This window comes from Cebus imitator, unplaced genomic scaffold, assembly GCF_001604975.1.
Source record: "Cebus imitator isolate Cc_AM_T3 unplaced genomic scaffold, Cebus_imitator-1.0 Scaffold574, whole genome shotgun sequence".
Taxonomy (NCBI): domain Eukaryota; kingdom Metazoa; phylum Chordata; class Mammalia; order Primates; family Cebidae; genus Cebus; species Cebus imitator.
This window is the reverse complement of record NW_016107889.1, coordinates 27,562-42,037: the sequence shown is the minus strand read 5'-3', so window position 1 is coordinate 42,037 and position 14,476 is coordinate 27,562.

Genomic DNA, 14,476 nt, shown 5'->3' with positions numbered 1-14,476 from the left:
TTGTTTGTTTCTTTTCACTCTTTTTTCTCTAATCTTGCCTTCTCTTTTTACTTCATTGATTTGATCTTCTATCTCTGATATCCTTTCTTCTGCTTGATTGATTTGGCTGTTGAAACTTGTGGCATGCCTCACGAAGTTCTCGTGCTGTGTTTTTCAACTCCATCAAGTCATTTGTGTTCTTCTCTAAGCTGGTTATTCTAGTTAGCATTTCATCTAACCTTTTTTTCAAGGTTCTTAGTTTCTTTGCATTGGGTTAGATCATGGTCTTTTAACTCAGAGAAGTTTATTATCTACCTTCTGAAGACTGTTTCTGTCAATTCATCAAATTCTTTTTCTGTCTTGTTCTATTCCCTTGATGGTGAAGAGTTGTGATCCCTGGGAGGAAAAGAGGTGTTCTGGCCTTTGAAGGTTTCATCCTTTTTGCACTGGATTTTTCGTATCTTCGTGGATGGATTTATCTCCCTTTGATCTTTGAAGTTGGTGATTTTGGGAGAAATCTCTGAGTGGATGTCCTTTCTGTTGCAGTTGGAACTATATCTTTTTTGGCTGTAGAGGTGCTGCTGGACTGCCTCAGATTCAGTCAGGTTGCTGGGTGGATGGTCTTCCCCTGGGGTTAGTTTGCAGGTGAAATTAGCCCCGCCTTCCCAATGACATCTCTCCTTCCCTGAGCTAGTTCTTCCTAGTTGGGGTCAAACTGATGTATTCACTGCCATGCTCTCTGGCATGCAGGTTTCAGTTTGAGTTTTGTGAGGATTGGGGCCTGCCAGGCCTTATGATCTGTTTCCTTGCTTTCAATTCTGCCTCTTTCTGTGGGACGGGTTGTTCTGTCCCACTGGCCTTAGCTCAAACTTCCGCCCATGTCCAGCCAACAACGTACGGCAGCAGGCGGGAGCCATTGCTCAGATTTGCATCCACAACCCACTTGACCCTCAGCCTGGCAGGGCTCTCGTAGACCATGGGTTGCAGGAGGGATGAAGTAAGCACAGGATCTGAACTGGAGCACCAAGGGGGTGAAGTCCCTCAACCCTCCTAGCCAACTGCACCTTCCAGGTGGGGACGCAGCTCTGCCCTGTCTTGGTTCCTTCTACCTGGGTGGCTCTTGCCCTGCTTTGGCTTCTTCCCTGGGCTATTTTCATTGTCCTCCCAGTCCCCGTGAAATGAACCTGGCACCTCACTTCGAATCGTGAACTCCTCTAGCCCTCTGCATCTCATTTGCTGGGAGCTGCATTCCAGTGTTGCCTCCTCTCCACCATCTTGGCACCACCTCCACTTCCATGGTTTCTGATGAGAAATCAGCTCTTAATATTATTGTGGATCCCTTTTATATTATGAGCCATTTCCCTCATTGCTTTCAAGATTCTGTCTGTCTTTATCTTTTTGACATTTTGATCATCATGTGTATAAATGCAAATCTCTTTTGAGTTTATCAAGCTTCTTGGGTGTGAAAATTACTGTTTTGCTTTAAATATGAGTTTTCAACCTTTATTTCTTCCAATACTCTTTGTGCCTTTTCTCTCTTTCCTCTTTTTTGGAAGTCCCATATAGTAATATGCTTGATGGTGTCTGACAGGTATCTGAAGATTTATTCATTTTCCTTTATTACCTTTTCTTTCTGTTCCTTCACTGGATAACCTTAATTGCCTGTATTCCTATAATTCTTTCTTTTGCCTGCTCAAATCTGCTGGTGGGCTCCTTTAGTGAACTTTCCATTTCAGTATTGTACTTTTCAATTCTGAAATTTCTATTTGGTTCTTTTTTATAATACCTATTTTGTTACTGGTATTTTCTACTTGGTGAGACATCATTCTCATGCTTTCTTTAGTTCTTGATATCTGCCTTTATTTAGTTTTTTAAACATGCTTTAAATAGCTGATTTATAGTCCTTGTCTAGTAAGTCCAATGTCTTGGCTCCCTCAGGGCAATTCTTACCGATTGCCCTTTTCCTCTTTGTGTATCGGCCATGCTTTCTTATCTTTTTAAATGCTTTTTTTTGTTGTTGTTAAAAACTGGATATTTTACGTAATATTAGGCGATAAGTCTGGATATCAGATTCCCTCTAATATTTCCCCCGTAGAATTTCTTGTTGTTGTAGTTTGTTGTTTTTGATGTTTCCTTTTTCAGTGACATTTCTGAATGAATTCTGAAAAGTCTGCATTTTTTGTTGCATGCGGTCACTGAAGTCACTGCTTGGTTAGAGTAGTGGTCAACTAATGATTGGAGATTAGAAATTATGGAGCTAGGAATTACTTTAAATTCCTAGAATCAGTTAGTCTCTCAGTTTTGCCAAAGGGCTCTGTGGATGTTGAGGCATATGTTCAATACTTGGCCAGGTGTATATCCCCTGGGCTCAAATTCATGATCACTTACTGATAAGAAAAAAAATACCAACACCCATGCTATTATTATTTTCTGGCATAGCTTATTTACTTGCTCTGTACCACAATGGAAAGATAGAAGTGGATTCATTAAATGTCCAAAATATTTTTAAAAATCATATTAGATTTCTAATGTGTTTTATTAACTGGAAAGTAATAAAAACTGTATTTTAATAAATTTCTAATTTCCCCAACCTCTTGTGAGTAAATTTAATGCTTTAGGAGGAATAATTTATTATGATTTGCTGTTCTTAGAATTGAATGTTTACTCCTTTAACTGTACCAAGCTAACTTTTTGGTGCGTTTTAATTTTTTGCTCATTAAACTACTATTTTTTCTAATATTACCTTAAGAAATAATCCAAGAATATAAATTAGTGAAAGATCGCTTTGATTTTTACTACCTATTATACTGTCAATATAAATTCTCTAATTTTGTTTTATTAAAGCTGAAGCAAGGTTATGAAAACCCGTATATTTTTAAGCTACCATGGATTTAGTTATAAAAGAAGCCTTTAAAATTTGGCAAACAAAACTGTTTGATAGTTCGAAACATTTTGAAGAAAATCTTTCTTTGGTTTAAAGCTGAGAAGTCATTTGAGTTAGTCTAGCATGCAAATTAATGTGCTTGAGTTTAGCGAAGGAAGTTATGGGCATGTCTTAAAGATTAGCAGTTAGGATTATAAGTGATAAGGAAGAACTGCAAAGTACAAAGAAAAAAATGATTGAATTTAATAGTCCCCAGAGAACAATGTTCCAAATCTTGCTCAAAATTTTTCAGACTTCATTTTTTTTTTTTTTTTTTTTGTGACCATGCTCACTTAGGATTTTTGGAATATCAAATAGAATACGAACTGATCTTAGAAGAGTCATTCTAATTGAAGAGGAAGGTATATAAGCAACAGTAAAATGCCAACTCTGGGAGAAGGCCACTTGTAGTGAAATACCTTATTAGAGCAAGACCTGCCACACAGAAGGCACAAAATCAATATTTGTTGAATATATTGAAAGAATTATACTAACATTTATTATAATGGGAATGTACTGAGCTGAGGTTTATTTTTTTTATTGTGCATGGGAGAAATATTTGCTAAGCAAGCATACATCCTTACCACAAAGAAATGTTAACCTCACTGATAGTGTAGGCTGATTCTGAGGTATAAACAGATTTTTTTTTTTTTTTTGTATTTGCAGTTTAGGTTTTCCTAAATAAATTTTGCAGTAAACTTGAAATCTTGAGCTAAAAGCCAACCTTGGTAAGATAATATACAAGTATATAGTTGGTGATAGAACTCCAGGGAGAGTTATCTGACTCTAGAGGTATATATTTACATTTCAAGGACAAATGAAGTCAGGGACCTTGAAGACATTTCTAGGCCATAAAAGTTGGAGACTTGTCTGGTTCTTGGAAAGATGAATTTATATTAAACAAGTTTAAGGTAAGAACCCAGGATCCTTTCCATTTTGTCTTCAAAGAGCAAAGTTTCATTCCTTCCTTTTGAGAGGAAAAGGGGAGACAGATGTCTTTTTTCCTGTATATAAAGTAGAAAAAAAATCTATTTGTCTCTGTTCCTCACCTGTAATACAGATTTCCTATGTGTAGGAGATTTGATCTGGCTTATATTGTGTGCTGCAGGGGTGAGAATCAGGGTTCAGGGAAACAAACTCATTATTTGTTTTTTAACAAGATAACAATAATCTCTCGCTGATCCAGAACACCTAATGTGTGTTCAGAATAAAATTAAGAAAAATGAATATTAAAAACCCAGCACAGACCAATTGTTTTCAAGAATTGTTGTCACAGCAGCATTTGCATTCAAACAGGAATATGTGATTTTTTTTTTAAGCACTTACCGGATTCTCAAGTACAACACTTGAAAGTATTAATATGGCAGGTTATTAAAAGAAAACTTTCATAAGTCTGAGTTCTCCCAAAATCTGCCTCGCCATCTAATTCATAGGCCAATTATAGGGGTCTTCGAAAAATCAAAGTTCATTTGAATTGTATTACTCTAAAGAGATAAGAGTTTTTCTTTAAAAACCAGAACAAAAAGTGCTAAAATCTTGGAGGATGGTATTTTGTTGTCAAGATGGTTCCATTTGTTTTTAACTTGTAAACAACATATCCTATTAACTGAGACACAGGGCTTCCATGATGGAATAGGTACATGTATTATTTCATTTCCTGTCCACAAACATTTGAAATAGCTTAGAAAACGTACATAATTTTGTTCAATTTGCATTAAATGAAAAAACTTTTAAGTTTAACTTTTTCATTGCCTTTGGATCAAAATGATAACAGAGTAGTCAGGGTTGTCAGAGAATGTGATTCTGGGAATTAAGATGACTTATGGCAGCAGAAAATAACTGACTTCCATTTAATTTTGTTTTACTCTCAGTGGCTTCCAAGTTAGATGCAAGAATTGTACAGGAAAAGCCAAGGGCCAACACAGAAGACACATCGGTGCCCAGCTTCCTGGCTTCCATAAGGGTTCAGGCTCTTTGGAGTGGCCCCTTATGTCCTGGCCCAGTCTCACACTTCTTACCTCATTCCATCTCTTCCCTTCTCCTGATAGACTATGCTTCAACAAGTTGGTTTAAATTTTGCAGACTTGCTAGACAGTGTCACATTTCCATGTATTTGAACATATTGTTCCACTCATTTAGAATGGTTTTCCCACCTTCTCCACTTTGTCTTTATGGCAAACTACAGTTCATCCCTTAGGATTCCATTCAGATATGACTTTTCTCCCTGTCAGGTCTTGGATTGCATTTCCCTTAACATCTCCATGATGCTTTCTGTTCTGTTACTTGTACCTACATCTGTTTTAGCATGCACCAACTTATATAGTAAGCATCTGTCTATATTTCTGTATTCTACATTCCTGAATCATCTGTAAATTTTTAAGATTTAACTTATTTATCTCTTTAGAGATAGGGTCTTCCTCTGTCACCAAGGCTGGAGTACAGTAGTACAATCATAGCTCACTACATCCTCAAACTCCTGAGCTTAAGTGATCCTCCTGCCTGAGCCTTTTGAATAGCTGGACTACATGTGCTAGCCACCATGATTGGCTAATTTTTGTATTTTTTGTAGAGATAGGGTCTTGCTATATTTCTCAGGCTGGTCTTGAACTACTGGCCTCAAGCAATCTTCTCACCTCAGCCTCCATTTCTGTGTTTTATATCTCTTTGCTTAACACAGTACCTGGTAACATAGTAACCATTCAATAAGTGTTTGTTGAATGAATGAATGAATGGATGCCTAGATGGACAAATGAATGGAGGTATATGACTTTATTTTCCTAGTTTTTTGCCAGGACACAGAAAACAATAATTTAGAGTATTAAAAAGATAGCTTTGAGAGTACCTCACCAGAGGATACAAATGTCTTCTCTATAGTATCCCTACCAGGGGCTCAGCCAGCTTTCTTTCCAGGAAGCAGGCTCTACTTCCTGATTAAATGCATTCTATCCTTGGATAGTTTTCACTTTTATAAGGGTTTGTTTATTTGTCCTATTGATCTGAAATGTGTTTTTTTTTTTTTGTAATTTTTATCTATTTGTTGTATATTCCTTTGGAGCAACACAAAACAGATTTAACCCCTTTTCCATTTCAAATCTTGTTAAGAGTTATCACAAATTAGCTTAGTCATCTTTTCTCCAGGCGAAACATACAGTTACTATAACCCTTTCTTATAAATGTTATGGTTTCTACATCTCTTATCCTGGTCACCTTCTTAGTATGTTTTCCCACCATTACTCCTAAAATACCTACATTTGAAGATAATACTCCAGATGTGTTCTGACCCATGTCCGGTAAAGTTATTACTTATTGCATATGTACACTATTAGCTTGATAAGTTAATCTCACACCATGCCATCTTCCCCATCATTCCTATCACTAGTTCACCTTTCTGAAGTTTTGTGGCTTTATATGTATGTGTGTGTGTGTGTGTGTGTGTGTGTGTGTGTGTGTATGTATATAAAGTTGCATTTTAGGTTTTGGGGTACATGTGAAGAACATGCAAGATTGTTGAATAGGTACATACATGGCAATGTGGTTTGCTGCCCTCCTCCCCATCACCTGTATCTGGCATCTCTCCCTATGTTATCCCTCCCCAACTCCCCACACCCCACTGACCCTCCCCTAGTTTCCCCCTACAGACCCCAGTGTGTGATGCTCCCCTCCCTGTGTCCCTGTGTTCACATTGTTCAACACCCGCCTATGAGTAAGACCATGCGGAGTTTTTTTTTTCTTTAAGTTTACAAGGAGTTTCATCTTTTTTCTTTTAATTTAGAGGAGGATCTGTCCATATTATAAGCTCAATATGATGAGTATGGGTTTATGGGCTGGTGAGCAAAAATACTTCACAAAAAAAAAAAAAAACAATAAACAAACTAGTGCTACAAGCTCAGGACAGCATTATCTTAATGCACAAATTGGATCTTCCAGGCAGACTGACAATTACCTCCTGTACTGTCACTAGCTCACTGTATATAATAGAAGATGTAGATGGGATAAAGAGGCAAAGCTTTTAGCAATGCTGTTATGTGCAGATTCAGTCTAAAGAGACAACCCCACTTCGCACCTCTACACATGGCCATACAAGATGATTGCTGCAATCAGTTTTGCCAGAGTGCACTGGTAAATGATGTGATAGTGCTATCAAGGTCAGATGAACGCCGAGAAACATCTGTATCTAAACTGGATCTGGCCTTTCTGTCCTAGGGAACATTAACATGAACAAGTGACTCTTCATCAACAGATGAAAAGACAATTATCACACAGCTTGCTCTTTCAGGAGACACAGACTAAATAACACCCACCTAGGTGGGCAAAATGATATCTAGCACCAGCCTCAGATCCTATCTTTTCATGTCAAGCTCTTACGCAGTCTCACATGGCCATTTTGTCTTCAGCTTTGTTGACAAGGAAAAGACGTAAAAATCTCATGCAAAGGAAGACTGGGACTACCTGTTTTATATTCTCATACAACACTTTTAATTAGTTACCAGGATTTAAAAACAATTATCACAGCTCTATTTTCTATTCTATGCATATTGACTATTAAAGGTATACGTAGAATTGTTACCCTGAATTCAGTACATACACACATACACAGAGGCTAAGCATTTTAAGAAAATAATAATGGTTTTGTGCTGAGGATTTTGATGATTTTCCTTCCAGTAAGTTACGTAGAGTTGCCTCAATCGCTTGTCTCACATGTATAGGAAGATAAATGTCTCCCAAACTTTGTATTGGTCACTGAATCCTGATAAAACACAACCACAATTCAAAGCGTATTTCTATAATCTTAAATTTACAAAAATTACAGAAAAAAACATTTAGATTTCTCACAAGCCCAATAAATTCTTAACTCTTTTCATTCATGTGGGCTAAAGCACAAGCTTATGTAAGAATCAGTGGTCTCTGTCTTCTTGTATTTCTTCTGTAGACATAAAATATCAAATCTTTGCTTCTTTATTCTTTGAGTTTCAGAAAGAAGAATTTTCGTCAGAAACAATTCTATGAAATAAAGAAAAGAAGTTACTACTGATGACCTTTCTTACCAATCAACCTGTAGTGACTGTTTAACATGCTCTGGCTAGTTAATAAATATTATATTAATCAAAATGAAGAAAAAATATTTTGACTTAAAATGATGCTAAAATGTTTACAGACCTTAAAGGTTCACAGAAACTTGGAATCAAAAAAGACCATCATGATTTCTTTTAACCCAGAATACTAACAATTGTTTGTATTTCTCGATCACTCTATGCTAGTCACTGTACTAACCATCCACATGTATTTTCTTATTTAATCTTTGGAAAACACGATGAGGCAGATACTATCTCCACTCCATTTTCCAAGTGAGGAAACTGAGGCCCAGAGGGGTTAAGTGACTTTCTCAAATCCACACAACTGGTAGGTGGAAGTGTTACCTCTTAACTTTTGTATTGTCCTGTTTCCCTAATTCTAAAGAAAGAGAAACTGAGGTCCAGAGATAGTAAGCTGTGTTTTAAGCTGTACAGCTACCTAGTAACAGAGTCAAGGCTATTACCCTAGCTTCCTGACTCCTAATCTAGTACCCTTTTAATGGCTTCCAGCCTCTAAGATTTTCACGGAAATGAAATATGTTCCAAACAGTTGAATCAAAGGTTTTTCTTCAATAAGACGTTGAAACAAAAGTCGGACCGGAAGTCATCTTGATTTTCTCTTGCAAAGCGTATTCATAAAGAGAAAGATAAAAAGAGAAAAAGTCTTCTGTCCCTTAAAGTAGCTCTGTCTGGGTATGCTGCTACATAATGGGCATATTCAGGCAAATGGAAGCAGATCGATAGCGGGGCACGGAACAGCGTCTCTGCACAGAAAATGATTCAATAGACATAAGTTCACTGGCGGCTTTAGGTGCTGGTTACTTGCTACATCCATTATTGGGAAAAAACTAAGTGGAGTTTTGAAATAATTTTCAATAAGCCCGGAAAAAATATCTTTACAAAATAAGATAATGTGTTTGTGCTGTAGTTCTTGATATTTGGATGTTGGTCAATATTTAAGTAAGGCTGAGTAAGGCTCTTTGGAATGGATTTGAATACAAGTTTCTCATAAATCCGAAGGCAACACTTGGTTGCTGGATTTATCGAAGGTTTGCACAGGTCACAAATGACAATCGATGGCTGGGTTTCAGATTCGTTATCTAATGGTTATGCATTGTCTCAGATTTGCCCTTCTGTTTGTTCCCTGACCCCTGTTTTACAGTCTCTCATTGCCAAGCACGGATCATAGCATATGTGAGGTGCTTGATAATTGTTTGCTGAGTCAATGACCAGTGGGTAGTTTGGGTTCACACCACCAAGGTTTGAAGCACCAGACCCTTCCTTTTGGAAGAACTTAAGAAACATTAAAAAGGACATAAAGAAGCTATATACTCTTTTATGAGGCTCTTTGAATGAAACAGGTTTGCAAGTATTTTTTATCTGCTCTTTTCACTATTACTGGTTTTTCTCTCCACACATTGGGCAATTGTGGCTCCAAGCAGATCTATGGAGGATATGTTGTCCTTGGCTGCAGACAAGAAATCCTTCCATTTCAACAAGAATGTGTGGGATAATTAACCTGGGGTCATGATATGGTTTTGGAAAAGCAGCGGTGCATTTTGACAGTTCACGATGTTATAGAAGTCCTCATCCCCACCCTTCCTCACCCCTGGGTCACACAGACTGTCTAGCTATAGAGCCAGCAAAGCCATAGGAAGTCCTAATCAAGGAAGGAAGCCTCTTCAACCAATACTAATCGGTCTTCATTCAAGGGCTGAAAGCAGTCCAGGAGAAGCTCATCTCCTGAGACAGATGGAAACAGCAACTGAGCCCTTTGGCATCATCCATTCTTCACCTAGATGTCCTCTTGGTTCAGTCTTCCATGAAGACGTTTCTTGAGCATCATTTGTAAACTTGAAAGCAAGGCAATTGATCAGGGGAGTTGTTCACATATTCCAAGAAGGAAAGTTGGATTTAAAATAACCTTAAAATCTACCTTTGGCTGCCCATTTTCCAGGGCTGTATTGAGAAGAAAAACTCATTGACAAAACCTTAAAACAAGGAATGGTTACCTGGTTTCAAAGAGTTTGTATATTACTTAATGTTTACTGCTTAGAAGCATAAAAGAGTTTTTTAAAAAATGAAACAAAACAAGTAAATGTCGGAGCATGGATTTGCCTGAATTCCCTGTCACTCCTTTTCTCAGCCTTTTGAGACATTCCCAGCAAGGTATGCTTTGAGGCTTTGCCTTTCAAACTTTATGCAAAAACCGAGAAAATCCATGAGATGTCAGGGCTGCTGCTTTAGGGATGAAGGGCTAGCTTGTAAAATGGAGTGAATAGACTGAAAGACAGTCAGATGGGGAGGGAAGAAGAGCCAATATTGGCTCTACCACTTTCCACCGTGTGCTCTTCAACAGGTCAGCCAACTGCCCACTCTGAGCCCCAATGTCCTCATCTATAAAAAGGGCTTGGGATAGATGGTCTCTGAGATCCTTTCACATGTCAACAGTTTATGATTCATCATCATTTCTGATTTCCTTATGATGCTGGTACAAGAAAAGCAAATGAGATGAAAATAGTCTAATTAGGCCAGGCACAGTGACTCATGCCTATAATCCCAGCACTTTGGGAAGCTTAGGTGGGTGGATCACTTGAGGTCAGGAGTTCAAGACCAGCCTGTCCAACCTAGCGAATCCACATCTCTACTAAAAATATGAAATTAGCCAGGCATGGTGATGAATACCTGTAATCTCAGCTACTTGGGAGGCTGGGGCAGGAGAATGGCTTGAACCCAGGAAGCGGAGGTTGCAGTGACCTGATATTGCAGCACTGCATTCCAGCTTGGGCAATAAGAGAAAGCTCCTTCTCAAAAAAAAGTCTTCTTGGTAACAAGATAACCAATTTTCAGAGAGTTGGATGTGAACCAGTACTATCATAAATTTCTGAGAAAAGCAGAAGCTGTTTGTTTGACATTATAACTACAAAAACATGGGCTAATCAAAATGTCATTTCCTCTCAGTAATTAAAGCCTTGGCAAGAAATCAAAATGCAGCCAAAATTTCCTGGCATGAGAGTGTGTGGGATGCAGTAGTGAAAAGAGGGCATATTCAGAGTTTGGAGTTTAGAATTCAAATTATGATTTCACCACGTATTAGCTCTGTGACTTGCGGAGGCTGCTGAATCTCTCCGGACCTCAGTTTATTCACCTATAAAATAATGCCTATTTCTGCAGATTGTTGAAAGAACCAAATTAGATAATGTACCTCAATCCCCTAGCAAGTAGCAGATGCTAAATAAATTAGTCCATTCCTCTTCCCACCCACTCCCCCAGCATAATACTTGGAAAAGTCATTTCCTGCTCTTCAAAAATGTATAACTGAGTGACTGAATCAACAGGAATACACTTGAGAACAATTAGGTGACAGTGTCAGACGCAGATGAGTGGTAAAAATCCAAAGAGCTTCTAAAAAGACTAACACGGATACAGAAGCTTCTTAGAGGAGGTGGGCTTTACTAGAACATATTTCATTTTCATCTTTGCATTTAAAAATAATGTGTATATAATAGATTGTATGTAGAGAGATTTGTGTTCCAAGTGTATGGATGAGAAAATGGGTGCCAGAGAAGGTAAGTGACTTATCTGAAGTCATGCAGCTTATAATTAGGAGAGCTAGGACTTTAATCCAGGTTTTCTGGTTCCGGGTGTAGTCCTTTTTCCAAAGCAAAGAAGCTAAGCCTGGATGGGTAGAGAAGATTTGGCTAGGGAGGGAGAGTATGAGACAGAAGTTACAGTAGCAAGAAAAGATACAGTTGTGACAAGATCAGCCATCAGAGCAGAATTACCTCATCCTTTCAACACCAGCTCCACCAACTCAGATACACTTCATCTGCCTTCCTTCTTGTTGCAAAAGTAAATATATTTTCTTTTACTCCAAAGATTAAATCCCATACCATCTCACCCCTTTTAAAAACTTTGTTCCTGCAATTTTCATATTTCTTACCTCTCATCAGTTTCTCTGTGTTCACAGAAAAGCTTTTCAGAATAGTTGTCTCTAGTTGCTGTCTTCACTTTCTCACCTCACTTCCTTTTGTCTCAGGCTCCCAGTTCCCCCACTCAACCAAGATGGCTATTGTCAAGGCTAACAATGACCTATATCTTTGCCAAATCCTTTGCTAAATATCAGTTCTTATTTTCCTTTATCTCTCAGCAGTATTTGGCATGATTGATTACTCTGCTTCTGAAACCTTTTTCTTCTTTAGGCCTCCAAAACTACATGTTCTCCCGGCTTTTCTGTTATTCGGTCACTTCTGTCTTCTGTCTGTTTTGCTGGCATTTCTTTTCCCTTTGCCTGATTTCTAAATTTTGGAGGACCAAGGCTCAATTCTTGGACACTATTATGGGTTGAATTGTGTTCTGCCCAATTCTTATGTTGAAGACCTAACTCCAAGTACCTCTGAATGTGATTGTATTTAGACATAGGGCTGTTAAAGAGGTGATTATGTTAAAATGAGGCCTTTAGAATGGGCCCAAATCCAATCTCACTGATATTCTTATAAGAAGAGGAAATGTGGGTACACAGAGGGACACAAGGGACACATGAACAGAGGAAAGACCATGTGATGACACAGAGAGAAACTGGGTATCTGCAAGCCAGGGAGAGTGGTCTCAGAAGAAACCAACTCTGTCAACACCTTGATATTAGACTGCCACCCTCAAGAACTGTGAGAACATTTATTTCTGTTGTTTATGGCCCCCAGTCTGTGGGATTTTGTTACAGCAGACCCAGCAGACTCATAGACCTCTTCTCTGTTTTATCTATAATCACCGGTTTTCTGATTTCATCTAGTCCCTTGATTCTAAATACCATCTATTTGCTGACAAGACCTAAATTTGTATCTATAGCTGGACCATTTCTTACAGCTAACCACCTACTCCACATCTCCAGATGGAGGTCTAATAGGCATATTTAACGTAATGTGGCAAAACAGTATTTTCTAACTCTAAGACCCATACCTCTGTATTAAATTAGAGCTATTTCCTGGTACACTTCTATTAATGTGGGGTATGACTGCATTATTAGTTTTTCTTCAGTCTATTTGTTTTTGTTCTTATCGAAATAGTGGTGACTCATACAGTACTTGAGATATTTTCCACTTGGAGTGTTGTCAGGACAACTATTCCTCACGATGTACTTTGATAATTGACTTTTATAAAACCCAAATTCAGTTCTTTCACTTTATCCTTGCAAATTTCATCTTCTTGGTTTTGACTTGTCCTTAAAGCATAACAAGATTTTGAAACTTAGTTCTGTCATCCCTTATATTTACTTTTTCTGCTATCTTTGTTTCATTTACAAACTTGATAAGCATGACTATTTTCATTTAAGTCATGCGAAAAAGAAGTTGAACAGTGCAAGATGAAGAAGAGAGCTCTTTTGTATTTCCATAGAGAGTCCCCTCCAGGTTGTCAGCAGTAACCTGGTATCAGCACCAATAATCTATACTCTGGTTACAGCCACCTTACCGGTAGTAGCTGTAGCTAACTAAAATATATTCAGCCCTTCTATCATGATCTTGTTCTCTTGGATGTCAAATGAAATTTTGTCAAATTCCCTGCTAGAACATAAATATCACAGAATGATGGGAGAATTGTAGCAATGTAAATGGAAGAGAGATAAGGTGTTTCAAAGGAACATGAATTTTATAGCATTTGGGTATGAGGAGAGAGAACAGGCCTTCAATCGCAGTATGGAGGGTACATCCTGGCATCTCATGGATTGCAAATGTGGGTTTTAATTTTTTGTTTATTCAATAATTTTTAAAATTTGATTGATTGCCCAATAACATGGATGACTCTCCACAGAATTTTGCTGAGTGAAAGAAACCTAATACAAAAGAGTAGACGCTGTCTAATTCTATGTATGCAAAATTCTAGAACCTAAAAATTAATCTTTGGTGGGAAAAAGTCAGATCAGATAAGTGGTTACCCTGGATGGAGAGAGGTAGGCTTTGACTAAAAAGGCGCACAAAAAAACTTTCCTCAAAAAGTAATGGAAATGTTTTACATCTTGATAAGGATTTGCGTTATACATGTGCATACATTTGTCAAAATGCATCAAATGGTACATTTAATATTTTTTAATTGTATTGTTTGTGAAATTTACCTCAGTAACAAGAACAAAATACTGTGAACAAACACATTTAACTCAGATGGTACATGTGATGAAGTTTTTAGTGGGGAAGATCCTGATGTCTGCAAGTGACTTCGAAATGCATCTAAAAGATGAATTAAGGGATAGATATGTGACAAAACAAGAATAACAAAATGTTAACAGTAGAATCTAGGTAATGAGTATATGAGCGGTCAACATCAAAGTCTTTCTACTTTTCTGTATGTGTTTGGAATGCTTTTTAATAAAATGAAAATGAAACCAAGGTAGAAAATTTGGTAGGTTGTCGACATTTAAAAATTAGAAAATTTCCCATGAAAGTCTAGCTGTGACTTCTCTTTAAAAGATACAAGATCTGTCAAGATGAGTTTCTCTCATGACTGGGACTGA